Source organism: Tachyglossus aculeatus, chromosome 5, assembly GCF_015852505.1.
Source record: "Tachyglossus aculeatus isolate mTacAcu1 chromosome 5, mTacAcu1.pri, whole genome shotgun sequence".
Taxonomy (NCBI): Eukaryota; Metazoa; Chordata; class Mammalia; order Monotremata; family Tachyglossidae; genus Tachyglossus; species Tachyglossus aculeatus.
In genome coordinates this window covers 76912857-76936465 of record NC_052070.1, presented here as the reverse complement: position 1 = coordinate 76936465, position 23609 = coordinate 76912857, and the positions used below count along the sequence as shown (strand labels likewise).

At 42.0% G+C, this 23609-nt stretch overlaps 1 protein-coding gene across 1 annotated transcript in view; it reads left to right on the top strand.

The window, feature by feature from the left end:
• The first annotated feature begins 22804 nt into the window (after positions 1–22804).
• FUT10 (fucosyltransferase 10) overlaps positions 22805–23609 on the top strand; it is a 61485-nt gene continuing 60680 nt past the window's right edge. The window contains exon 1 of the mRNA XM_038746550.1: positions 22805–22879. The gene's annotated coding sequence lies outside the window, so the exon portion shown is untranslated. The remainder of the gene's footprint in view (positions 22880–23609) is intronic.

Sequence of the window (23609 nt, the reverse complement as noted above, 5' to 3'; positions counted from 1 at the left end):
TTTTCCATCAGATTAATACTTTGTTTTTGTACAGTGCTTTAATTCACAAAATGCTGCTCTCATTTTTGTTCTCATAATAACCTTGTGAGGTAGGTGGAGGGAAAGTTGTAATATTATCTTTATTTTACACCTGAAAACTGAGATAAGTTAGGTGACTTGCCTAAAATCAGTGGCAAAGAGTGGACTAGAAACCAGGTCTTTTGGCTTGTAGACTGGAGCTCTTTCCATTGTGACAGACTTCCTTTCAACTGTATTTATTGAGTGCTTACTGCCTGCAAAGCATTGTACTAAGTGCTTGGTAGAGTACAATAAAACAATAAATGGACACATTCCCTGCCCACAGTGAGCTTATAGTCTAGCAGGGAGACAGACACTAATATAAATAATATTAATAGTAAATTATCAGTACATAATATTAATATTAAGATCCCAAATGGGGCTCACAGTCTTAATCCCCATTTTACAGATGAGGTAACTGAGGCACAAAGAAGTTAAGTGATTTTCCCTAAGGTCACACAGCAGACAAGTAGTGGAGCCAGGGTTAGAATCCAGCTCCTCTGGCTCTCAGGTCCATGCTCTTTCCACTTGACCATGCTACATAATAATACAATATAATGGGGGAAACAAATAGAAAGTTTTTACAGGTAGTGAGTGCAAGAGAAAGAAAAAATATACAGCTGGAAGCGTTATGAAAAAACAGGCTGAACTTGGTTCAAGTTAATTCTGTTTGAACAGAACCTGGCCCTCAGGTACACTTCATCAGGGTAATAGGGCTTTAGTCACATTTTGTTTCAGGTGGATGGTCCCAATAGGCAACAAGTGAGACAATCTTACCATTTTCTGCTATGTGAAATTCAGAGCCAGGCCACCCCCCCCCCCCCCACCCGCCCCCGACCCTCCATCCCCACTCTGGGGCCTGGAATGCCCTCCCTCCACACATCTTGATAGATAATTACTTGTCAATTACTTTTCAATTGTCAACTACTTGCCCCCACTTCAAGGCCTTATTGAAGGCACATCTCCTCCAAGATCCCTTCCCTAACTGAGCCCTGTTTTCAATCAATCAATCGTATTTATTGAGTGCTTACTGTGTGCAGAGCAATGTACTAAGCGCTTGGGAAGTACAAGTTGGCAACATATAGAGACGGTCCCTACCCAACAGTGGGCTCACAGTCTAGAAGTCCTTTCCTGCTAGACTGTAAGCTCATTTGTTGGCAGGGAATGTACCAGGTATATTGTTATATTGTACTCTCCCAAGTGCATAGTACAGTGCTGTGCACACAGTAAGTGCCCATAAATACAATTGTCTGACAATAAATATGATTGACTGACTTTACCATCATTGTAGCATCCCTAACAATCACATACCCTGTCTTGTATACCTATATCTGTATCTCTATCTTGTATACCTGCCACCAAGCCTTTGTCTACATCCTCCCTCTAGCCTGGAACTTTCTTCCCCTTAAAATCTGACAGTTCACCTTTCTCCCCACCTTCAAAACTCTCCTAAAATCACACATCCTCCAAGTGACCTTCCCTGACTAAGCCTTCATGTTTCCTACCAGCACTTCCGAGGACCTTGTCTGCTATATGACCTTGGTCAAGTCATTTAAATTATCTGTACCTGTTTTCTCATCTGTAATGGGTATTAAATGCATGTTCTCCCTCCTTCTTAGACTTTGAGCCCCAAATATTATTGTTATGACTATTATGAGCTTGGGATGAGTCAGAAGACCCTGGTTCTAGTACCAGCTTTGTCACTGTTCTGAGGTGTGACCTCGGGAAAGTCACTTAACTGCTCTGGACCTCATTTTTCCTACCTGTACCATAGGGATAGATTGTAAATCCAGTGGACTATGTCTGATATAATCATCTTTTATTCACCCCAGTGCTTGGCAAATAGTAAGTTCTCAATAAATATCATTTCTGGTGGGATTTGCAGCAGGAATGACTGTAGCTCAGTGTCTGTAGACTCTGCCTGATGCAATGAAAGTCCATTTTTCAAATTCTTTAGTCATGCTTTCATCCTTTCCTGTTCCCTTAGTGCAGAGGAATTTAGTGGGCCTTAATCCTTCACTCTGTGGCTACTATTCTTGGATTCTGAGACCCTTCCTACAAGGGATACATTTCTTTCCTAGTGTCCTAGATGCAGGTCATTTGTCAGTAATAACCATGTTATTTGTTAAGCACTTACTATGGTGCCAAACACTATATTGATGTAGGGTAGATATAATATTAACAGATTGGACACAGCCCCTTCCCCACATTGGGCTCACAGTCTAGGAGCAAGGAAGATAAGGTATTTCTGCCACATTCAATTAACTAATCAATGGTATTTATTGAATTCTTACCATGTACAGAGCACTTTAATAAGTGCTTGGGAAAGTACAATTCAAAAGAGTTGGTAGATGTAATCCCTATCTACAAGGAGATTTAGTCTGCAGGGGAGACAGATATTAAAATAGATTAGATGGGGGAAATAGCAGAGTATAAGGTTATGCTCATAAATCCTATGGAGTTGGGGTCAGTATCAAAGTGGTTAAGGAGTATACAGCCAAGAGCCTAGTTGATGTGGAGAGGAAAGTGGATAGGGGAAATGAGGGCTTAGTGAAGGTCTCGTGAAGAAGATGTGATTTTAGAAGGGTTTTCATTCATTCAGTCATATTAATTGAGCACTTACTGTGTGCAGAGCAATGTACTAAGTGCTTGGGAAGTACAATTCAGCAACAAATAGAGACAATTCTTGTCCACAACGGGTTCACAGTCTTGAAGGGGGGGAGAAAGACATCAAAACAAGTAAACAGGCATCAGTAGCATCATTATAAATAAATAGAATTATAGATATATGGACATTATTAATAAAACAGATAGAATAATAATAATAAATATATACATATATACAGAAGTGCTGTGGGGCAGGGAAGGCTAGAGCAAAGGAAGTGAGTTGGGGCAATGGGGAGGGGAGAGGGAACTGAGGAAATGGGGGGCTTAGTCTGGGAAGGCCTCCTGGAGGAGGTGAGCTTTCAGTAGGGCTTTGAAGGGGAGAAGGGGATAGTTTGGCAGGTTTGAGGAGGGAGGGCATTCCAGGCCAGAGGTAGGACATGGGCCAGGGGTTGACAGCGGGACAGGTGAGAATGAGGCATAGTGAGAATGTTAATACCAGAGGAGCAGAGTGTGCAGGCTGGGATGTAGAAGGTGGAGAGAGCAGTGGTCTGTCAAATATGAATCAGTCAATCAATAGTATTTATTATACTAAGCACTTGGGAGGGTACATTACAACAGAGTTGGTAGATATGATCCCTGCCCATAAGGAGTTTACAGTCTACAGTGGGAGTTACAATCTACAGGGGAAAGGAGTTCTAGACATGAAAGAGGATGTGGACAAAGAGTCGGTTGGTGGTGGATATTCCCTTGTGAGGCTGGGCTAATCTCAATGTGGATGAGCCTTTGTGAACCTGTTGTTATTCCTTTTCTCTTTTAATTGGTGAGCTGTGTTTAATGGAAAGTGAACAAATTACTTTTGCTAAACTTTCTTAGAAAGCTCATACTTGTCTCTGAGGGATGAGTCTTTAGGAATGCCAAGGCTGACATGGTCTGTGAAATCATGTGCAGGAGGCATGCTGGAGCCAAAATAGCCAAATGACTTTGAAGTACTAGACATATTTATCAAACAAGTGTAAACTTCCTGTGGTTTGAGAACTGCCTGCCACAGAAACAGCAGCATGCCAGAGAGAGCTTCATAATGCTAAATGCAAGCTGAAAGTTTGATGGATTCAATTTCCCCTACTAGCTTTTTCTGAAACCCATAGAGCATGGGCCTGGGAGTCAGAAGGACCTGGAATTTAATCCCGGCTCTGCCACCTGTCTGCTGTGTGATCTCGGGCAAGTCACTTCATTTCCCTGTGCCTCAGTTACCTCATCTGTAAAATGGGGATTAAGACTGTGAGCCCCCTGTGGGACAGGGTCTGTATCCAACCCAATTAACTTGTATCGACCCCAGTGCTTATTACAGTGCCTGGCACATAGCATTTAACATATACCACAATTATTATTATTAACTACTCAAATACAAGCGATTAGATGAATGAGAGAAACGTTGGAGTGGGAAGCTTGGAACCCTGCTGTTATTCCTCTACATACTGCCCTTTTGGAAGAAAAGCAAATTATAGCTCTTACTTCACTCAGGCATTGCTAAGAGTTACAGCAAGAGTTAGCAGTAATAGCAATGCCTCGTGCTGAACATCTACTGAGTGCAATGCACCATATTAAATGTTTGAGAGAGTATTACAGGAGCATAAGACACATTCCCTGTCCACAAGGAACTTACACTCAAATGGGGTAGAGAGCTGTTCTGTAAGCTTGTTGTGGGCAGGTAATGTGTCTGCCTATTGTTATATTGCACTCTCCCAACAGTTTAGTACAGTGCTTTACACACAGTAAGAGCTCTGTCAATACAATTGAATGAAATAATGAATGAGTCTGGGCACCAGACTGGGAATTGATGGAATATAGGGTGTGGGGGAGACAAAGAAATAGACTGAAAGGGAGGCTCTCTTTGAAGAGATTGCTCAATTCCAAACCTTGGCTCGACTCACACTCTTAGGAGCTTTTGCCATTTGCCTAGATTTAATTTTCTTTTCATTCATCTGCAGAAAAGCACTGCACACGTTATACTCTGGGGAATTCCCACTTGTGGAATAAAGTAATGGTACTCATCACCTGGAATGTGAAAACAAAAATGACCCTAAGCTGTAGTGCTGGTCTTCAATGACTCTGGCATCACTCTAAGCCTTTGGCAGTGATGAGCAGAAGAGTTTGCTTGTAAAGTGAGAAAAATATTACATGTTCAATTGCTTATTTTAGTGCTCTGCCCACAGTAAGTGCTTAATCAATACCACTAATGATAGTTTCCAATTGCTATAAAACAAGCCAATATACCCCTTCATTGTCACCTGAATCATTGTTAGGTTTATACTCTAAATTCAATAGAATTATGATTGTGATTTGGGAAACACCTACAAATCAGAAGTTGGTAGGCATTTTTTTAAGTGCTTATTTGGGCACTAGGGTAGGTACAAGGTTATCAGATGGGATGCAGATTCACAGTGTATCTCACCCCCACTTTATTGCTGAGGAAACGGAGGACCCGAGTGGATGTGACTTTCCAAGGATCACACAGTTCACTGGTGGTGGAAGTGAGAATTGAATCAAGTTTCCTGATTCCCTGTCCTTTGCCTCTTGAGGGCCAGGGACTGGGTCTAATTTTCACCTCTGTACTTTTTCCACAGCACATGAAAGGCAGCATGACCTAGTCAAGAAAGCACGGTCATGTGAATCAGTGGACTTAGGTTATCATCATCAATCGTATTTATTGAGCGCTTACTGTGTGCAGAGCACTGTACTAAGAGCTTGGGAAGTACAAGTTGGCAACATATAGAGACAGTCCCTACCCAACAGTGGGCTCACAGTCTAAAAGGGGGAGACAGAACAAAACCAAACATACTAACAAAATAAAATAAATAGAATAGATATGTACAAGTAAAATAAATAAATAGAGTAACAAATATGTTCAAACATACACATATATACAGGTGATGTGGAGAAGGGAAGGAGGTAAGATGGGGGGGATGGAGAGGGGGATGAGGGGGAGAGGAAGGAAGGTTATAATCTTGGCTCTACCACTTTCCTGCTGTATGACCTTGGGCAAGTCATTTCTTTGGCAACATTGCCAAGATCCGCCCTTTCCTCTCCGTCCAAACCGCTACCCTTCTCGTTCAAGCTCTCATCCTATCCCGTCTGGACTACTGCATCAGCCTTCTCTCTGATCTCCCATCCTCGTGTCTCTCCCCACTTCAATCCATACTTCATGCTGCTGCCCAGATTGTCTTTGTCCAGAAATGCTCTGGGCATGTTACTCCCCTCCTCAAAAATCTCCGGTGGCTACCAATCAATCTGCGCATCAGGCAGAAACTCCTCACCCTGGGCTTCAAGGTTCTCCATCACCTCGCCCCCTCCTACCTCACCTCCCTTCTCTCCTTCTACAGCCCACCCCGCACCCTCCGCTCCTCTGCCGCTATTCTCCTCACCGTGCCTCGTTCTCGCCTGTCCCGCTATCAACCCCCGGCCCACGTCATCCCCCGGGCCTGGAATGCCCTCCCTCTGCCCATCCGCCAAGCTAGCTCTCTTCCTCCCTTCAAGGCCCTACTGAGAGCTCACCTCCTCCAGGAGGCCTTCCCAGACTGAGCCCCTTCCTTCCTCTCCCCCTCGTCCCCCTCTCGATCCCCCCATCTTACCTCCTTCCCTTCCCCACAGCACTTGTATATATGTATATATGTTTGTACATATTTATTACTCTATATTTTGCCTGTACATATCTATTCTATTTATTTTATTTTGTTAGTATGTTTGGTTTTGTTCTCTGTCTCCCCCTTTTAGACTGTGAGCCCACTGTTGGGTAGGGATTGTCTCTATATGTTGCCAACATGTACTTCCCAAGCGCTTAGTACAGTGCTCTGCACACACTAAGCGCTCAATAAATATGATTGATTGATTGATTTGGACCTAAGTTTCCTCATCTGCAAAATGGGCATTGAATATTTCTTTTCCCTCCCTTTTAGGCTGTGAGTCCCATGTGAGACCCGGATTGTGTCCAACCTAGTGATCTTGAATTTTCCCCATCGCAAAATGTAGGGCTTGGTATACTGTAAGACTTCAATCAATCAATCATATTTATTGAGCTCTTACAGTGAGCAAAACACTGTACTGCTTGGGAGAACACAATATACAGAGTTGGTAGACATGTTCCCACAATGAGCTTTATAATAATAATTATTATTATCACTGTTATCAGTATGTCAAGCTGCTTCTCCCAATCATTAGAGACATCATTATTTAATGGAATATTCTTATTTCTATAGATTGATTTATAGGCTCCAGTATTTATCACTGAACGGACCTTATACTAAAATATTTGAGAAAGAAAAAAATCTTTGTATCACCCAAAAGGCCACGAGGACATGACACATCTGTTTTCCTAAATTTTAATTTTATTCAACCTCTAAATTGTAGCACTGGTAGAGAAAGGGGTGACAAGAGAATGACTTGTTACTCTAGGGATTGTTGCGTGATTGATAAAATTCACATATGTAAACAGCTAGCCTGTTTGTTGACTCTCAAAAATACTTTTTTTGGGTATACAGTGCCCCAGGTAGATGTCTGTGTCTATCAACTCTCCCCCTTAAAGTCCTTCAATGGAAATTCTTTTTTCCTCCATTTTAGTTTTGCAATTCTACAGAGGTCAGCAAGGAATCACACTTATTAGATTTTCAAAGCAAGATGTCTCTTCAGACAATTTATCTTGTCTGAGAACCTCTGTGGATTCGCAATAGACTACTATTGTAATTTACATTCAGAAAGGCCTCTTGCTTTTTAAGCAAACAGACTGTGGTTCTCTCTAACAGCATTTTTGTCTGGTAACTTCAATCCCCAACAGCATATTTTAGCCTTGTACTCCAGCAGACTGTTGTTCAGAATGAATAAAGGTCAAGGGTTGGAATTTAATCTAGTCAAAATTGCATTTGATTTCATGGAACTAACTGCTCTAGGAAAGCAGCATTGATACTGGGGGACAAACATTGGCTTATATAAATGATAGCTAACAACAGACTTGCCCTATGCAGATTACATAGTTCTTGAAATAGCAGTAGGAAGTCTGAATTTACTTAGATTGATTGGATCAACTGACTTTACAATTACATTACAAAGTCTGGCTAGGAGATGAAAACTCTATGTTGTAGGAAAATGAGTTGCATTAAATCTATCTGCCATTTATTTTTGTTTCTTCACATCACTAGCTGCAAGCATTGGTTGGAAACAAGGAATTCACTCAGTAGGATTACGAGAAACATAGGCTTCAGCAATGAATCAAGTAGGAGCTAGAAATCTGTATCTGCCGAAGCCTGCAATCTGATTTTAGGAGAGATAGTAGCATTGGCTCTGTAGGCAAAATCATAGTCTGGGGACTCAGGAAATGGCAGTGTAATCCTTGATTCATCCTTGATTACTGTGAGACACAAAACCGAATCCACAATGAGTTAACTGACTAGAGAATTGAGACAACCCTCAAGATAATTTAAGCCAAACTACACTACCATGATCCAAATACAGCATCAAACAACAATTGATTTAGCTTTCTGGATAGTTTCTCAATACTTCCAAGGCTTTGCCCAGCTTCACTGTGAAGGTCTAATGAATGCAGGCAATGCCTGACTTCACAGTAGTTGAGTTGTGATGAACTGCACTTGGGACATATGTAAATGAACATCCTACTTTGAATTTTCTCCATTGATTTTGACTTTGACACTAGCCTTGTTTTGGACACTGGTGCTTTCACCACTCTAGCTCTTCCACAACACCAAGCCAATGAATAAGTTCAAATTTCATGCATGTACACAAAATTCTGCAAAAAGATCTCTCTCTCTGACAGTTGGCACTGCAGCTTTTTGGACTAACTCTTGCTTTGTAAACATTTGTGCTTGGTTTCTTTGTCCTTAGTAGCAGCTGAAAAGAGTTGATGTAAGTGACACTCCTAAGTAAGCTTCTTGTGGGCAGAGAACATGTTACTCGTTTTGTTCTTCCTAAGTGCTGATTGCAGTGCATTACACACAATGATACCAACTCAGGTCAATAATAATAATAATAATGGTATTTGTTAAGCACTTACTATGTGCCAAGCACTGTTCTAAGTGCTGGGATAGATACAGGGTAATCAGGTTGTGCCACGTGAGGCTCACACTTTTAATCCCCATTTTACAGATGTGGTAACTGAGGCACAGAGAAGTTGTGACTTGCCCAAAGTCACGCAGCAGACAAATGGCAGTCAGGATTAGAACCCACGTACTCTGACTCCCAAGCCCATGCTCTTTCCACTACACCAGGCTGCTTTTCCATAATAATAATGATGGTATTTGTTAAGCACGTACTATATGCCAAGCACTGTTCTAAGTGATGGGGTAGGTACAAGGTAATCAGGTTGTTCCATGTGGGGCTCACAGTATAATCCCCATTTTACAGATGAGGTAACTGAGGCACAGTAAAGTTAAATGATTTGCCCAAAGTCACACATCTGACAAGTGGCGGAGCTGGGATTAGAACCCACAACCTCTGAGAGACTCCCAAGCTTGTGCTCTTTCCACTAAGCCACACTGCTTCCCTAGAGCTTTGGATATCTTCTGGATGATAATCATAACCATTCTGGAAGATGAACTAGGGATTCAAAAATATGCAGCTAACTTATTGTGCCTTGTTTTTGTCTCCTTGGAAATGTGATTTGTAGGAGTGTTTTCAAGGTGGGGAGAGTGATGGACTGTCAGCTATGAAACTAGTTGAGGGAAGGGATTATGCCTGCTTATTGTTATATTGTACTCTCCCATGTGCTCCGTTAGTGCTTATAAATATGATTGAATGAATTAATAAATGAAGGAATTCCGGGCAAGGGGATGATGACAGAGTAGATGAGATTGAGGTTCAGAGAGTAAATTGGCATTAGGGAAACAAAATGTGCAGATTGGGTTGTAGTATTCCCCTTTAGATCATGTCTAGACAAAGTCTACCCCTTCAAAGACACAATTCCTGATTAACCACTCCCACATATGGTTATTCCTTCCTCGATCTAGTGGAAAGAAAATGAGCCTGGGAGTGGGAGTTGGTCCTGGGTTCTAATCATTACTCCACCACTTGTTGGCTGTGTGACCTTGGGCAAGTCTCCCCCTATAGACTGTAAGCTTCTTGTAATCAGGGATTGTGTCTAACAACTCCATTGTACTGTAATTTCCGCAAGCACTTGGTACACTGTTCTGCATCCATAAACTCTCAGTAAATATCATTGATTGAAAGTCACTTCACTCTTCCGTGCCTCAGTTTTCTCATCTGTTCTCCTTCCACCTTAGACTGAGCCCTGTGTATTTATGTCTAATCTGATTGTATCTACCCTAATGATTAGCACAGTGCTTAGCACATAGTAAGCAATTAAATACCAATATTATTATTTGAGAAGCAGCGTGGCTCAGTGGAAAAGAGCATGGGCTTCTGAGTCAGAGGTCATGGGTTCAAATCCCAGCTCTGCCAATTGTCAGCTGTGTGACTTTGGGCAAGTCACTTAACTTCTCTGGGCTTCAGTTACCTCATCTGTAAAATGGGGATGAAGACTGTGAGCCCCACGTGGGACAACCTGATCACCTTGTAACCTCCCCAGCGCTTAGAACAGTGCTTTGCACATAGTAAGCGCTTAATAACTGTTTTATTATTATTATTATTTACTATTAGTTTGATGACAGAAAATTTTGTCAATGTTTTAACATTCCTCAATGGTCAGCCTCATCCAAATTGAAGAGACCTTATCTGCCTCTTTCCTCATCACAATGGACAAAGGCAGGATTATGTTTTAAGCTCAGTCTTTTTTAACATATTCATAAGGCTGGAACATAAGAATATAAAAATGTTATGCTGAATCAGATCAGTGATCCCTCCAGTCTAGTATTCTGTTGAAGATATGGGTGTGTTCCTTCAGGATATATCTCTCCAATCTCTTCTGTCTACCATGAAAATCAAAAAGGTTAGATAAGATTTATATGGGTTATATTTCTTTGTGATCTGCTGTAGAAAATTATTTTTTGATATTTTGTTCATATCCTACAAATATCACTTTTTTCATAACATTTTGCAGGAGGGTCAAATGAGAAAATGCCAACACCATTAGCATTCCCTACTATTTCTCCTGGGCTTGCTTAGTCTAATTACTTAACCAAATGATCAGTTACCTAAAGGTTGCAACTTTGCCGGAGAGCATTCTTGAGTGAAAATTTATCTTCCTTTCTGTTCAAGTCCTCTGATTTAGGGTATTGCTAGAATTGTCTGACTTGGAACACAATCATGATCTTTCTGGGGTTGAAGTTTAACTCTGGCTAAAGTTGTCTGACTAGTCCAGGTGTTTTACGCTCACTAGCATTCCTTTTGTTTGATTTTTGCTCCTGCCCCCTCATTTTTTCTTCTGATACTTTCCCTCCTCCCCTGCACTTGTTTTCTACAGCTTAATCCTCACATCTTCTCCTGTTCTTCTTCCACTCAGGGGAGAGTGCTTCCTGCTTCTATTCCCACAACTTTTGCTGAGATAGGTTGCTTTGGCAATGCTCCTTCCACTAATCAAGATGTGTATGGGTTGGGTAAGGATATGGAGGAATTGTGGGGCATGGAGTCTCTTTCTTTTGTAACGTGGAAGGTGTTTACTTATCCTCCCAGCTGCACCTGAAGGTAAGGGACTGGCCCAGCATGAAATAGAATTACGAAATCATAACTGAATTGCAAAGGAGGCCTCTTTGTTTTGCTGGGATTCAATCAGCTTTTAAAATTATCTCAGATGGGAAGCAGCTTTGCCTAGTGGATAGAGCATGGGCCTGGGAGTCAGAAGGACTTGGGTGCAAATTCCAGCTCCTCCACTTGTCTGCTGTGTGACCTTGGACAAGTCACTTCACTTCTCTGTGCCTGTTACCTCATCTGCAAAACGGTATTACGACTCTGAGCCCCATGTGGGGCAGGGACTGTGTACATCCTGATTAGCTTGTATCTACCCCAGTGCTTAGAACTGGACACATAGTAAGTGCTTAACAAATACCATAATTATTATTACTATTATTATTATCATTGCCTCCCACTGGATTCCCCTGTACTATGAGACCATATGTCTCTTCATTTTCTCTAACAGTAATAATAATAATAATGGAATTTGTAGAATGCTTACTATGTGCAAAGCACTGTTCTAAGCGCTGGGGGGGCTACAAGGTGATCAGGTTGTCCCATGTGGGGCTCACAGTCTAAATCCCCATTTTATAGATGAGGTAATTTAGGCTCAGAGAAGTTAAGTGACTTGCCCAATGTCACACAGCAGACATGTGGTGGATTTGGGATTCGAACCCATGACCTCTGACTCTAAAGCCCGTGCTCTTTTCACTGAGCCACACTGCTTCTCTAACAGTACTAATATAACTTACATTAAGTAGGGCAATTTGTATTCACATGGTAACTTCTAGTTACAAGTCTCAAGTGTCTGTCTCCAGACAGACATTCATTCTCGGGGAGCAAAGTAAAACTTTTTTTTTTTTTTTTTTTTTCTCAGATGAAGAATGGAAGACAAAGAGAAGGGAAAAAGACATGACCTGCCTGGGGTTACAGTTTGGGTCTCAGCATAGAGTAGGACCTAGGGCTCTTAAATTCCTTGTCAGTGCTTTTAGACTGCTACGACTTTTTTTATTTCAGAGATTATCACCTGCAAGAGAAAAGCAAATGAGACCTCTGCTTGCATTTAAAAATTTGGGCCCCCTTCACCTCCTAGTAATCATCTACTTCGCCCCAAATTACCAAGTTAAGATCAAGATTGAGAGTAAGATCAGCCCCTATCCTCACACACATCACAAGATCACCCTCAAATCAGTTCTCTTGAAAATCACGTTAAAATGGCATTGGCATGTTCTGGTTTTCTAACTGCATTAACTGATGCTTGGAGTTTCCAGGCTATAGCAACCTAAACTGGAAGGGAGGATTGACTCATGCCTTGAAGGGGCAGAAGTTAAGTGGGCTTCCTTCCTTCTCATACTTCTGTAGAATTGAACCAAGGTCATTACGTGCCTCTTACGTGCCTGCAGATGTGCAGCAGTTTTAAAGGGAAGAATTTGGTGTTCATTTGAGTCTCATTCAATTCCTTGAGGGCAAAAAACTGGGCCTTTTACTCAATAATAATAATAATAGTGGTATTTGTTAGGCGCTTATTATGTGCCAGTCACTGTACTAAGCTCTGGAGTGGATACAAGCAAATAGGGTTCGACACAAACCCAGTTTCAATGCCCATTTTACAGATGAGGTAACTGAAGCCTAGAGAAGTTAAGTGACATCCCCAAGGTCACACAGCAGACAAGTTGCAGAGCAGGGATTAGAACCCATGACCTCCTGACTCCCGGGCTCTATCCACTATGCCATACTTCTGTTGTAAATTCCCAAGCACCTATTACAGTGCTCAACACACAGTAGGTACTTAGTGAATGCCGTTGATGATGAAGCCGAACCCATAGTTGTCTGGCTATGCTCTGTATTACTTTCATGCCCTGACTACTGCTTGTACATGAGAACAGAAATAAGAAATAAGTTACATTAACTTTTCTCAGTCCCACTGACTGATTGCTTTTCAGGATGAGACCCAAAGGTCAGGGCTCATTTTTCTGGCTGGGATAATATAAACTAGCCTAAGAGGAGATTAAAACCAATTGTAATTTGAGGATTAGCACATTTACTGTTGTAATAAATGCACTCACTTTCATTTTGTGACTCTTACAACAAAGGGTTTGAAATTCTAGGGCCTGTGATGAAAGGGTGACACCTTGTGGCAGTCAATGTTCATCTGGTTCTGAATTTCTTTTAGCAGCAATGCTAAAATTGCCTCACTTGTCCATTGGAACTATCCACCTGTGCTGAAACATGACTAAAGCCCCATCACACTGACAGAATGTGCAGGATTAATTTGGACCAAGTTCAGCCCATTTTAAAATCCTGCTTCCAGCTGTATTCATGTTCTTTCTCCTGCTCTCACTATCTGTAATACTTTCTATGTGTCTCCCCCATTATATTGTATTGATAATAATAATAATGGTATTTGTTAAGTGCTTACTATGTGCCAAGCACTGTTCTAAGCTCTGGGGTAGATACAAAGTTATCAGGTTGTTCCATGTGGGGCTCACAGTCTTAGTCCCCATTTTACAGATGAGGTAACTGAGGCACAGATAAGTTAAGTGATTTGCCCAAAGTCACACAGCTGACAAGTGGCAGAGTCAGATTTGAACCCATGTCCTTTGACTCCCAAGCCCTGCTCTTTCTGCTAGGCCATGCTGCTTCTCTATTAACCAGCATGCCTAGTGGAAAGAGCTAGTTTCTAATCCTGGCTCCCCCACTTGTCTGCTGTGTGACCTTGGGCAAGTCATTTGACTTCTCTGGGCTTCAGTTACCTCATCTGTAAAATGAGGATTAAGACCGTGGCTTTTTCATGAGGTGAAGACTGTGTTCAACCTGATTACCTTATATCTATCTCAATATTTCGTATGGTGCCTGGAACATAATAAGAGCTTAACAAATACCATTTTGGGGTTTTTTTGTTTGTTTTTTTAAAAAGTCTTTGAGAGCAAGGAACATGTGAGTTCTGTTGTACTTTTTCATCTGCTCCATTCAGTTTTTAGTTCTTAAAACATACCCCTGACTGAATTCTGCATTACAAGTTACATGTATTGCAAGAACAACTTTTAGCTTAGGCAGCTATATACAGGGAAGAGATGATTTTCTGAAGAAATGCCAATAAGGTTGGGATTTTTGGTCTTGATAACTGGAAGAGGAACCAAGCTGTTATATTCTACTCTCCCAAACACTTAGTACAGTGCTGCACAGAGTAAGAACTCAAGAAATATCACTGATACTTATGTGGAAAGATATAATTAAGTATGAGTCTTTTCCTGCTGCTGAATTGTCTCTCAATTCTGCCCTCATAACTGAAGGATTTATATGCTCACTTGGAGGATTTTATTCATTCATTCATTCAATCATATTTATTGAGTGCTTACTGTGTGCAGAGCACTGTACTAAGCGCTTGGGAAGTACAAGTCGGCAACACATAGAGACAGTCCCTACCCAACAACAGGCTCACAGTCAGGAAGGGGGAGACAGACAACAAAATAAAACATGTAGACAGGTGTCAAAATCGTCAGAACAAATAGAATTATAGCTACATGCACATCATTAACAAAATAAATAGAACTGTAAATATGTACAAGTAAAATAAATAGAGTAATAAATCTGGACAAATATAGACAAGTGCTGTGGGGAGGGGAAGGAGATAGGGCGGGCGGGATGGGGAGAAGGAGAGGAAAAGGGGGGCTCAGTCTGGGAAGGCCTCCTGGGTGAGGGGAACTCTCAGTAGGGCTTTGAAGGGAGGAAGAGAGCTAGCTTGGCAGATGTATGGAGGGAGGGCATTTCAGGCCAGGGGGAGGACGTGAGCTGGGGGTTGATGGCAGGACAGGAGAGAATGAGGCACAGTGATGAGGTTAGCGGCAGAGGAGCAGAGGGTGTGGGCTGGGCTGTAGAAGGAGAGAAGGGAGGTGAGGTAGGAGGGGGTGAGATGATGGAGAGCCTTGAAACCAAGAGTGAGGAATCTTTGCTTGATTCGTAGGTTGACAGGCAACCACTGGAGATTTTTGAGGAGGGGAGTGACATGCCCAGTGTATTTCTGTACAGATAATCTGGGCAGCAGAGTGAAGTATAGACTGAAGTGGGGAGAGACAGATGGCTCAGCAATTAGCTCATGGGTTTATTTTTAATAAAGTGCAAAAATCTCTCCTTGGACTTCATAGCAGGTTTCTCTCTCTAGCCAAATTGAGTTCTTCTTTTTTTATGGACTAGGGAAAGGAGAAGGAAGTGGAGATCTCACCAAGGCCATTGGACTCCTGGCAGAAGCCTGGATTAGGCCCTTTATTTACTTATTTATCCCTGCTTTGCACAGTAACCTGGCCCCTAAGCACACTAGAATCATCAAGGCATGGAATGAAGTTTTTCACTAATGCTGATTTCCCTTCTCTTTCTGCTCACTCTGGGTCTAGAGAAATGTGAAAGGTATCTCATGTAAGGATCTTCTTCAGTGCTACTTAGAAGGGAGCAAGGCCTCAGTTGTATCTACTCTCAGGAAGTAGCAGACCCACAAATCCCACCAAGAATGACACCAGTCCACAAACATTCCTCTTCATCCCTCTGCTCCATCCTTTTTCTTCTCCCTGCCTGAGGGAAATCAGTGCTGATGAACTGTCACCATTCATGAGTGGACCGAAGGATGTGTGATATATGTGCCTTACTTCTTTAGAATGCAAGTGAACAAAACGTTGGGTTCTGTGGTGCAGGAATTCTGGCTTCTAAGGCAGTGAGTGCCTAGTAAACATCCAACAATCTCAAAGATCAACAGTAACAGTACTCATGCCTTTTTTTTTTTTTAAATGACATTTGTTAAGTGCTTGCTATGTGCCAGAATTGTTCTAAGTGCTGGGGGTGATGCAAGGTAATCAGGTTGAACACAATCCATGTCCCATATGAAGCTCACAGTCTTCATCCCCATTTTACAGATAAGTGAGGCACAGAGAAGATAAATGACTAGCCCAAGTGCACACAGCAGACAAGTGGCAGAACCAGGATTAGAACCCAGGTCCTTCTGAATTCCCAGCCCTTGCTCTATCTATTAGGCCATACTGCTACTCGGGACTTGTGCCTCTAGCCCAGCCAACTCCCCTGGCAGGACGTCAGGGCAGAAGGTAGCAGAAGGTCTTTCAAATGTTGGTTGACATTGTTGGGGAAGGGTGGAGGAAGAAGAGAGGAGGTGGAAAATATCAGGGAGCAGATAATAATAATAATAACTGTGGCATTTATTAAGTACTTGCTATATGCCAAGGACTGTTCTAAGCTCTGGAGTGGATTCAAGCAAATTTGTTTGGGAACAGTCGCTGTCCCACATGGAGCTCACAGTCTCAGTCCCCATTTTACAGATGGGATAACTGAGGCACAGGGAAGTGAAGTGTCTTGCCCAAGGTCACACAGCAGATGAAGAAGGAAGGAAACAGAGGCCAACTTGAGGAAGAGGACATAGCTGAGACATAAAGCAGGCTTAAAGGAAGAATTCTATTTGTGTTCTCTATCATTTAGGAAGTGAGACTCATCAAAGAAAGTTCATAAATAAACTGAAAAGCCTTGTGGAGTTGGATCAAGTCAAATGACAGGCCCTGAAGCCTCCCAAAAGGAAGTGGCTCTGGAGCAGTTGAGGTAAGTAGCCTTTAAAGAGAAGCAGCTTGGCTTAGTGGAAAGAGCACGGGCTTGGGAGTCAGAGGTCATGGGTTCTAATCGCGGCTCCGCCACTTGTCAGCTGCGTGACTCTGGGCAAGTCACTTAAGTTCTCCTTGCCTCAGTTTCCTCATCTGTAAAATGGGGATTAAGACTGTGAGCCCCACATGGGACAACCTGATTACCTTGCATCTACCTCAGCGTTTAGAACAGTGCTTGGCACATAGTAAGCACTTAACAAATGCCATTATTATTATTTAAAGGGGTTATTCTTGTTGACCACATCTACTGCATTGGTAATTGACTTTGCCTGGGTAGAAACAGGGTGTCCTGGTGGCTAGAGCATAGACCTGGAAGTCAGAAGGACCTGGGATCTAATCCCAGCTCCACCACTTGTCAGATGTGTGACCTTGGGCAAGTCACTTCACTTCTCTGGGCCTTAGTTACCTCATCTGTAAAATGGGAATTTGAGACTGCAAGCCCCATATGGGACATGGACTGTATCCAACTTGATTAGCTTGAATCTACCCTAGCACTTAGTACAGTGCCTGGCACATTCTAAGAGCTTAATAAATACCATAAAAACCAAAACCAAACAAAGAATATTCTCCAGACATTAGGTGTTCATCTCTTCTGGGCCTAGAAAGAAGGTTGTGTGTTCATAACACGTCGGGGTCAAGGTATAATCCTTCTTGACTGTGAGCTCATTGTGGGGAGGGATTGTTACTATTGTTATATTGTACTTTCCCAAGCACTTAGAACAGTGCTCAGCACACAGTAAGCACTTAATAAATATGATTGAATGAATTGAATGAATAATGAATGAAAAAAGGTTTGAAACTTTTAAATTGGACACAACAATTTTTCTAATGTCTTATTTCATAGCTATGTTGGATAAGCAAAACATTGTTTGCTTCTCAGTATTGTAAGCAGTCAGGAAAGGGATGAGTTGGAAAAAAATAGAAGAGCACAGAAAATACAATATAAGGAGAGTGAGAAAGAAATGAGAGGGAGGGGAGGGCTGGAAAAGTTAAAAGGAGAAACTGCAAGCCAGGATGTAGAGAAACACGACCCTCCTTTAAACTTGGGCAAACCTGACAAAATTGTAGTCCTAGGCTCAATCTTTGTGTCTTTTAATACATTATCAATCAATGGTATTAATGAGCCCTTACTGTGTGCAGAGCACTGTACTAAGCATTTGGGAAGTAGGGTACAACAGAGTTGTTAGATGTGATCCCTGCCCATAAATAGCTTGCATTCTGCAGGGGAAGACAGACATGAAGACAGATTAGAAATAGGGGAAATAGTATATTGTACTCTCCCAAGCACTTATTTCAGTGCTCCGCTCACAGTAATCGCTAAAAGAATATAATTGACTGAATGACTGGGGTGAGTATCAAAGTGATGAAGAGAAGCAGTATGGCTTAGTGGAAAGAACCTGGGCTTAGGAGTCAGAGGTCATGAGTTCTAGTCCTGACTCCAAGACTTGTCAGTTGTGTGACTTTGGGCAAGCCACTTAACTTCTCAGTACCTCAGTCACCTCATCTGTAAAATGAAGATGAAGATTGTGAGCCCCACGTGGGGCAACCTGATCACCTTATATCTCCCCAGCGCTTATATCAGTGCTTTGCACATAGTAAGTGCTTAACAAATATCATTATTATTATTAAGGGGTACATAGTGCAAAGTCAAGGCAGAGGGGTGGGTGGGTGGGGAAATGAGGACATAGGGAAGTCTCCTTGGAGGAGATGTGACTTCAGGAGACTTTTGAAGGTGCAGAAAGTGGTGGACTGTTGGATATGAAAGGGGAGGGAATTCCAGGCTGGGGAAAGGATGTGGTCAAGGGAACAGGGGCCGGATAGACATCATAACTGGGTTCCCTTGAATGCCTATCTTTGGCTACAACCAACACATTAGTTGGGTTAAATAAAAATGCAGGGATGTGTAATTACATATCTTTGCTATAATTAGAATATGTTGGATTGGTATTGTTCCTTCTTCTTTGAAGCTGATTCCACAAAATATGAGAAAGTTTTCCTCTTCTCTCTGTCCACTTACAGGTTTCCTTAGTCTCATTTTCCCCACACACTCTGAAGACTTAAACTATTCCCTTCACCCTAGCTCCTAACCAGAGGGGTCTAGTCTACATGTGTTTTGTAGGTGTCCCCAAATAATAATAATGATCATGGTGCTGTTAATCACTTACTATGTGCTATGTAGATATAAGTTAATCAGGTTGGACACAATCCCTGTTCCACATGGGGATCACACTCATCCCCATTTTACAGATGAGGCAGCTGAGGCCCAGAGAAGTTAAGTGACTTGTCCAAGGTCACACAGCAGACATGTGGCAGAGTTGGGATTAGAACCCACATCCTCTCTGACTCCCAGGCCTGTACTCTATCCACTAAGGCATGCTGCTCCTCTGCCATGCACCACTCTCCTGGGCACAGAAAGGTTTCGGGAAGTGCTGCTGCTCTTATGTTGCTTATAATCTGGGGTGGGGGGGCAAAGAGGGAAGAGACTAACCTGTAGTGGGTTAGGGGTTTTCATAGATTGGTTTCAGAGGCCGATAATATAAGGAATGGGGTGGACCTTTTTCCCACTGAGAATTAAATCACTTCATATTCGGCTTTGTTGGATAAAAGTTTTAACTATTCCTCTAGTGGGATCCCATAAATGGTTCAGCATTTGCTATGGTAACTTTTAATAAAATGTAAAAAAAAATCTGCTCTTGGTCCTTTTTTAGTGGGACTGCAAAGTGCACTTGATTTCCCCATACCTAAACTTGTTTTTCAGTCACATGCTGTACTGCGAAGGTGGGAGAATGCATAGATTTCCAATTTGTACATCTCTTAGCTCTAGTAACTATGGAGGGGAGGGGGAGAGGAGAAAAACGATCACCTCTCCCTATTTTAATTGTCACCTTTGCATTGTCCTCAAGAGTATAAATTAATTTCATGGCCTGCCGAAGTCAATTTATTGATGCTTTCTTGCCTAGGTCATTGGTGGTCTTAATTCTGTCTTCTCTCCTCCAGGAGGCCTTCTCGAACTAAGTCTCATTTCCCTTTCTCCCACACCCTTCTGCATTACCCTTGCACTCTGATTTGCACCCCTCCCTCAGCCCCACAGCACTAATGTACATATCCATAATTTATTTATATCAATGTCTATCTCCCTCTCTGTAAGACTGTAAGCTCAATGTGGACAGGGAATGTGTCTATCAGCTTTCCCAAGCACTTAGTATGGTGCTCTATACACAGCAAGTGTTCAATAAATATGATTGATTGGTCGATTGCTTGAATGATACTCCAGGAGGTGGATTTTCTCTTTAAGGGTCTCTCAAGGCTGATCTGAACCCAGTTTCCCAGGAGAGACTAATTCAGAGCCTGGTGATTTAGCACTAGTTTTTATACAAGCTTCTGTTTCACTGAGCAAAGCAGAACATGTAGCAATTTAATTCACAGCAGGAAAAGAGTCCCATCCATTCTTCATGATCATTTTCTTCCCAAATGTTTCTCTTTCCTCTTTTCTTTTTTTCTCGGCTTCCATTCTAGTGCTCCTAAATTGTATTTTATCCCCTACTGGTATTATGAACACATATTATTGCATGCCTGCTGGGTAACACTATACTAGGTGATGGGGGAAATTACAAAGCAGGTAAGAGGTATTTTTCTATCCTTGAGGAATAATTTATGATCTAAACTGGGGAGGTGGGAGAATCTTTTCTTTTTTCCTGATGCTACAGGCACTGTTATGAAAATTTTCTTTACAAATTTTCTTCACAAATAGCATAACTCCCCCTTTCCTAACCTCATTAATTGTGGTTAACTGTATTACTTGTAAAGCACTTATGTTCCAAGCAATGTTCTAAGCACTAGGGTAGATAAAAGACACAGTCTCTGACCCATAGTCCCTGACAAACTTTGGGCTAACAGTCTAAGTAGGAGCAAGAACAAGTATTTTAGCCCATTTAGCAGATGAGGACATTAAAGCACAGGAAAATTAAGTGTCTTCCCTAAGGTCACAAAGCAAACAAGTGGTAGAACTGGGATTAGAACCCAGGCCATTTGACTCCCAGGCCCTTGCTCTATTCACAAGGTCTCCTGCTTCTTCAGTAGAGCAGCATGAACTGTAGCTCATTTCTAAGTCATAAAATTGTTGTGGGCAAGAAATGTCTATCAACTCTGTTATACTGTACTCTCCCAAGCACTTAATAAGCTCATTGTGGGAGGGAATGTGTCTGTTTATTGTTACATGGTACTCTCCCAAGCACTTAGTACAGTGCTCTGCATACAGTAAGTGCTCATTAAATATGACTGACTGACTGACTTAGTACAGTGACCTGCATTCAGGAAATACTCCAATACCATTGATTGATTATTAGACTGTTAAGTGAAAATACATAACCCAATTCAAACATTACATATTACCTGGTGTGTTTATCTCTTTCTTTCCTGGTATTAAGCATTTACTATGTGTCAGACACTGTATTAAGCACTGGGGTAGATACTAATCAGGTTTACCTCCTGGCACTCATACCCAGGTGTGATTCCTATGACACTTTTCAGGTGCCTAACATAGTAAGCCCTCTCTAATACAGACGGAGTACCGGATGCAGACAGTATAATGCCATGATGCTTTGCCTTTTCCCCAGTGTTTTCATTCTTTTGACATGGAAGGGTATTCGTGTGGTGATCCTCCCCAGTATGTATTTGGCATTCAAAGCTAAATAATTTCCGTCAAAAACTGGGTATGTATAGATTTCTTTTTTGTGAAAAACTGTTCAAATTTGTGTGGGACTATCATTCCCAGATGGATCTAGGCTTAAATCTGTAGAGCACAAATTAAGTTTTCCCAGGTTTTTTTAATGGTTTTTGTTAAGGGCTTACTATGTGTCAAGCATAGTTCTAAGCACTGGGGTAGATACAAAGCAATCTGGTCAGGCACATGAATGAATGAATGAAATGGGGCCCACAATCTTAATTACCATTTTACAGTTGAGGCAGCTGAGGTACAAAGAAGTTTAGTGATTTGCCCAGAGTCACACAGCAGACAAGTGGTGAAGCTGGGATTAGAAGCCAGGTCCTCTAAATTCTAGGTCTATGCTCTTTCCACTAGGCTACACTGCTTCCCAGTTAGTTTAGTAACTTCACTAACTCATCCTAAATTGATCCATAGTCAAGGTCAAGAAGCATTGTTGCCTCGTGGATAGAGCCTAGGCCTGGGAGTCAGGACCTGGGTAGTAATCCTGGCTTTGCCACTTGTCTGCTCTGTGACCTTGGTCAAGTCACTTACCTTATCTGTGCCTCAGTTGCCTCATCTGTACAATGGGGATTAAGACTTGTGAGCCCCATGTGGGACAGGGACTTTTTATCCAACCTGATTAGCTTCTATATACCCCAATTCTTAGTACAATGCCTGGCCCATTGTAAGCACTTAAATATTATTTTTTTAAAAAGTTGACCTGAATTCAAATTCACAAAACCCTCAAACTCTTCCCAACTTTTCTGACTGTAGAAACTCCTACCAGTTCAGGGCAGTAAATCCCCAGTGCTAACAGGCCATCCTCAAAACTAATAAAAGCAAAAAGGAACTTTTTTTCAAAAAAGAAAGGAAAAAGCCAACAGAGGGAGCCTTAGAGATTTGGATGTCACCTATGGCAACTTCAGAAAAGGGCAGTCTGTAGCAAAACGACTGCACCATTCCAGGGAAGAAGTCACAAGAGTTTTCTTTCCCAGCACATTGGAAACATCTGAAGGTTGAGTCTGCCTTCCGCCTAAACAGAGAAGCAGTGAAACCATGGAGGCAGGATTGCCTTGACTAGATCCATTTCAAAGCCGCAGTTGATGGAGCTGCTAGCCATTCCACATATCCTTTTTTCCCAGTTTTGCATAGATCTTGAGCAAAAGCACAAACTGAAAGTACAAACTGGAGCATAACAATCGTCAGAGCTGTGGTTACGGTGATTGAGGTGAGTGCACATACCAGAGGTATTTTCTGACTTTTGTAGTAACCCTGGGTTGGGGGAGATGATGCTAGGGATCATATTTAGGCGCTTAGTCGTGCTTTCCTCCTACGCAAAAGCTTTTCACTGCTCCATTGAAACAGGATTGCCTAAATAAAGGAAATTGATAGAGCCGAGCACGGAAAATCAGCCGAAGCCTGTTTGGGATGCACAAACCTTGGAAGGTTTTGCCGAGCAAGGTTTCTAAAGTCATTAATAAGATTTTAAACGTCTGGCTAAGAAGTGGCACATTCCTGCAGTGTCACACACACACACTAACATTACCATCAAATGGATCCCAGATGGGCAAGATTTACAGCAAGAGTTTGCAGAGTGCTGCTGCTGCTGCTTTGGCTTGCAAGAGTCAAGTTAATGATGTCTAATAGAAAGAGACAATCTCCTGTTTCTTTTTTCTCTCTTTCCTGGCCCTCCATCATCCAGATTCATGCAAAAATCTGGTCCTCAGCATGCCTGCAGGACAGCTCACAAACCCTGCCAATTCAGAATAATAACTTTGCACATGATAATTCAGGGCAAGTGTGAGGAATAGGCGTGATTATTTTACGCTATAGGATATACACAAAAGAGTGAAAATGTGTCAGCCAATTCTGCTATATTGTAATTTCCCAAGTGCTTAGTACAGTGCTCTGCACATAGTAAGTACTCACTCAATACCATTGATTGAGTGGAAACTGAA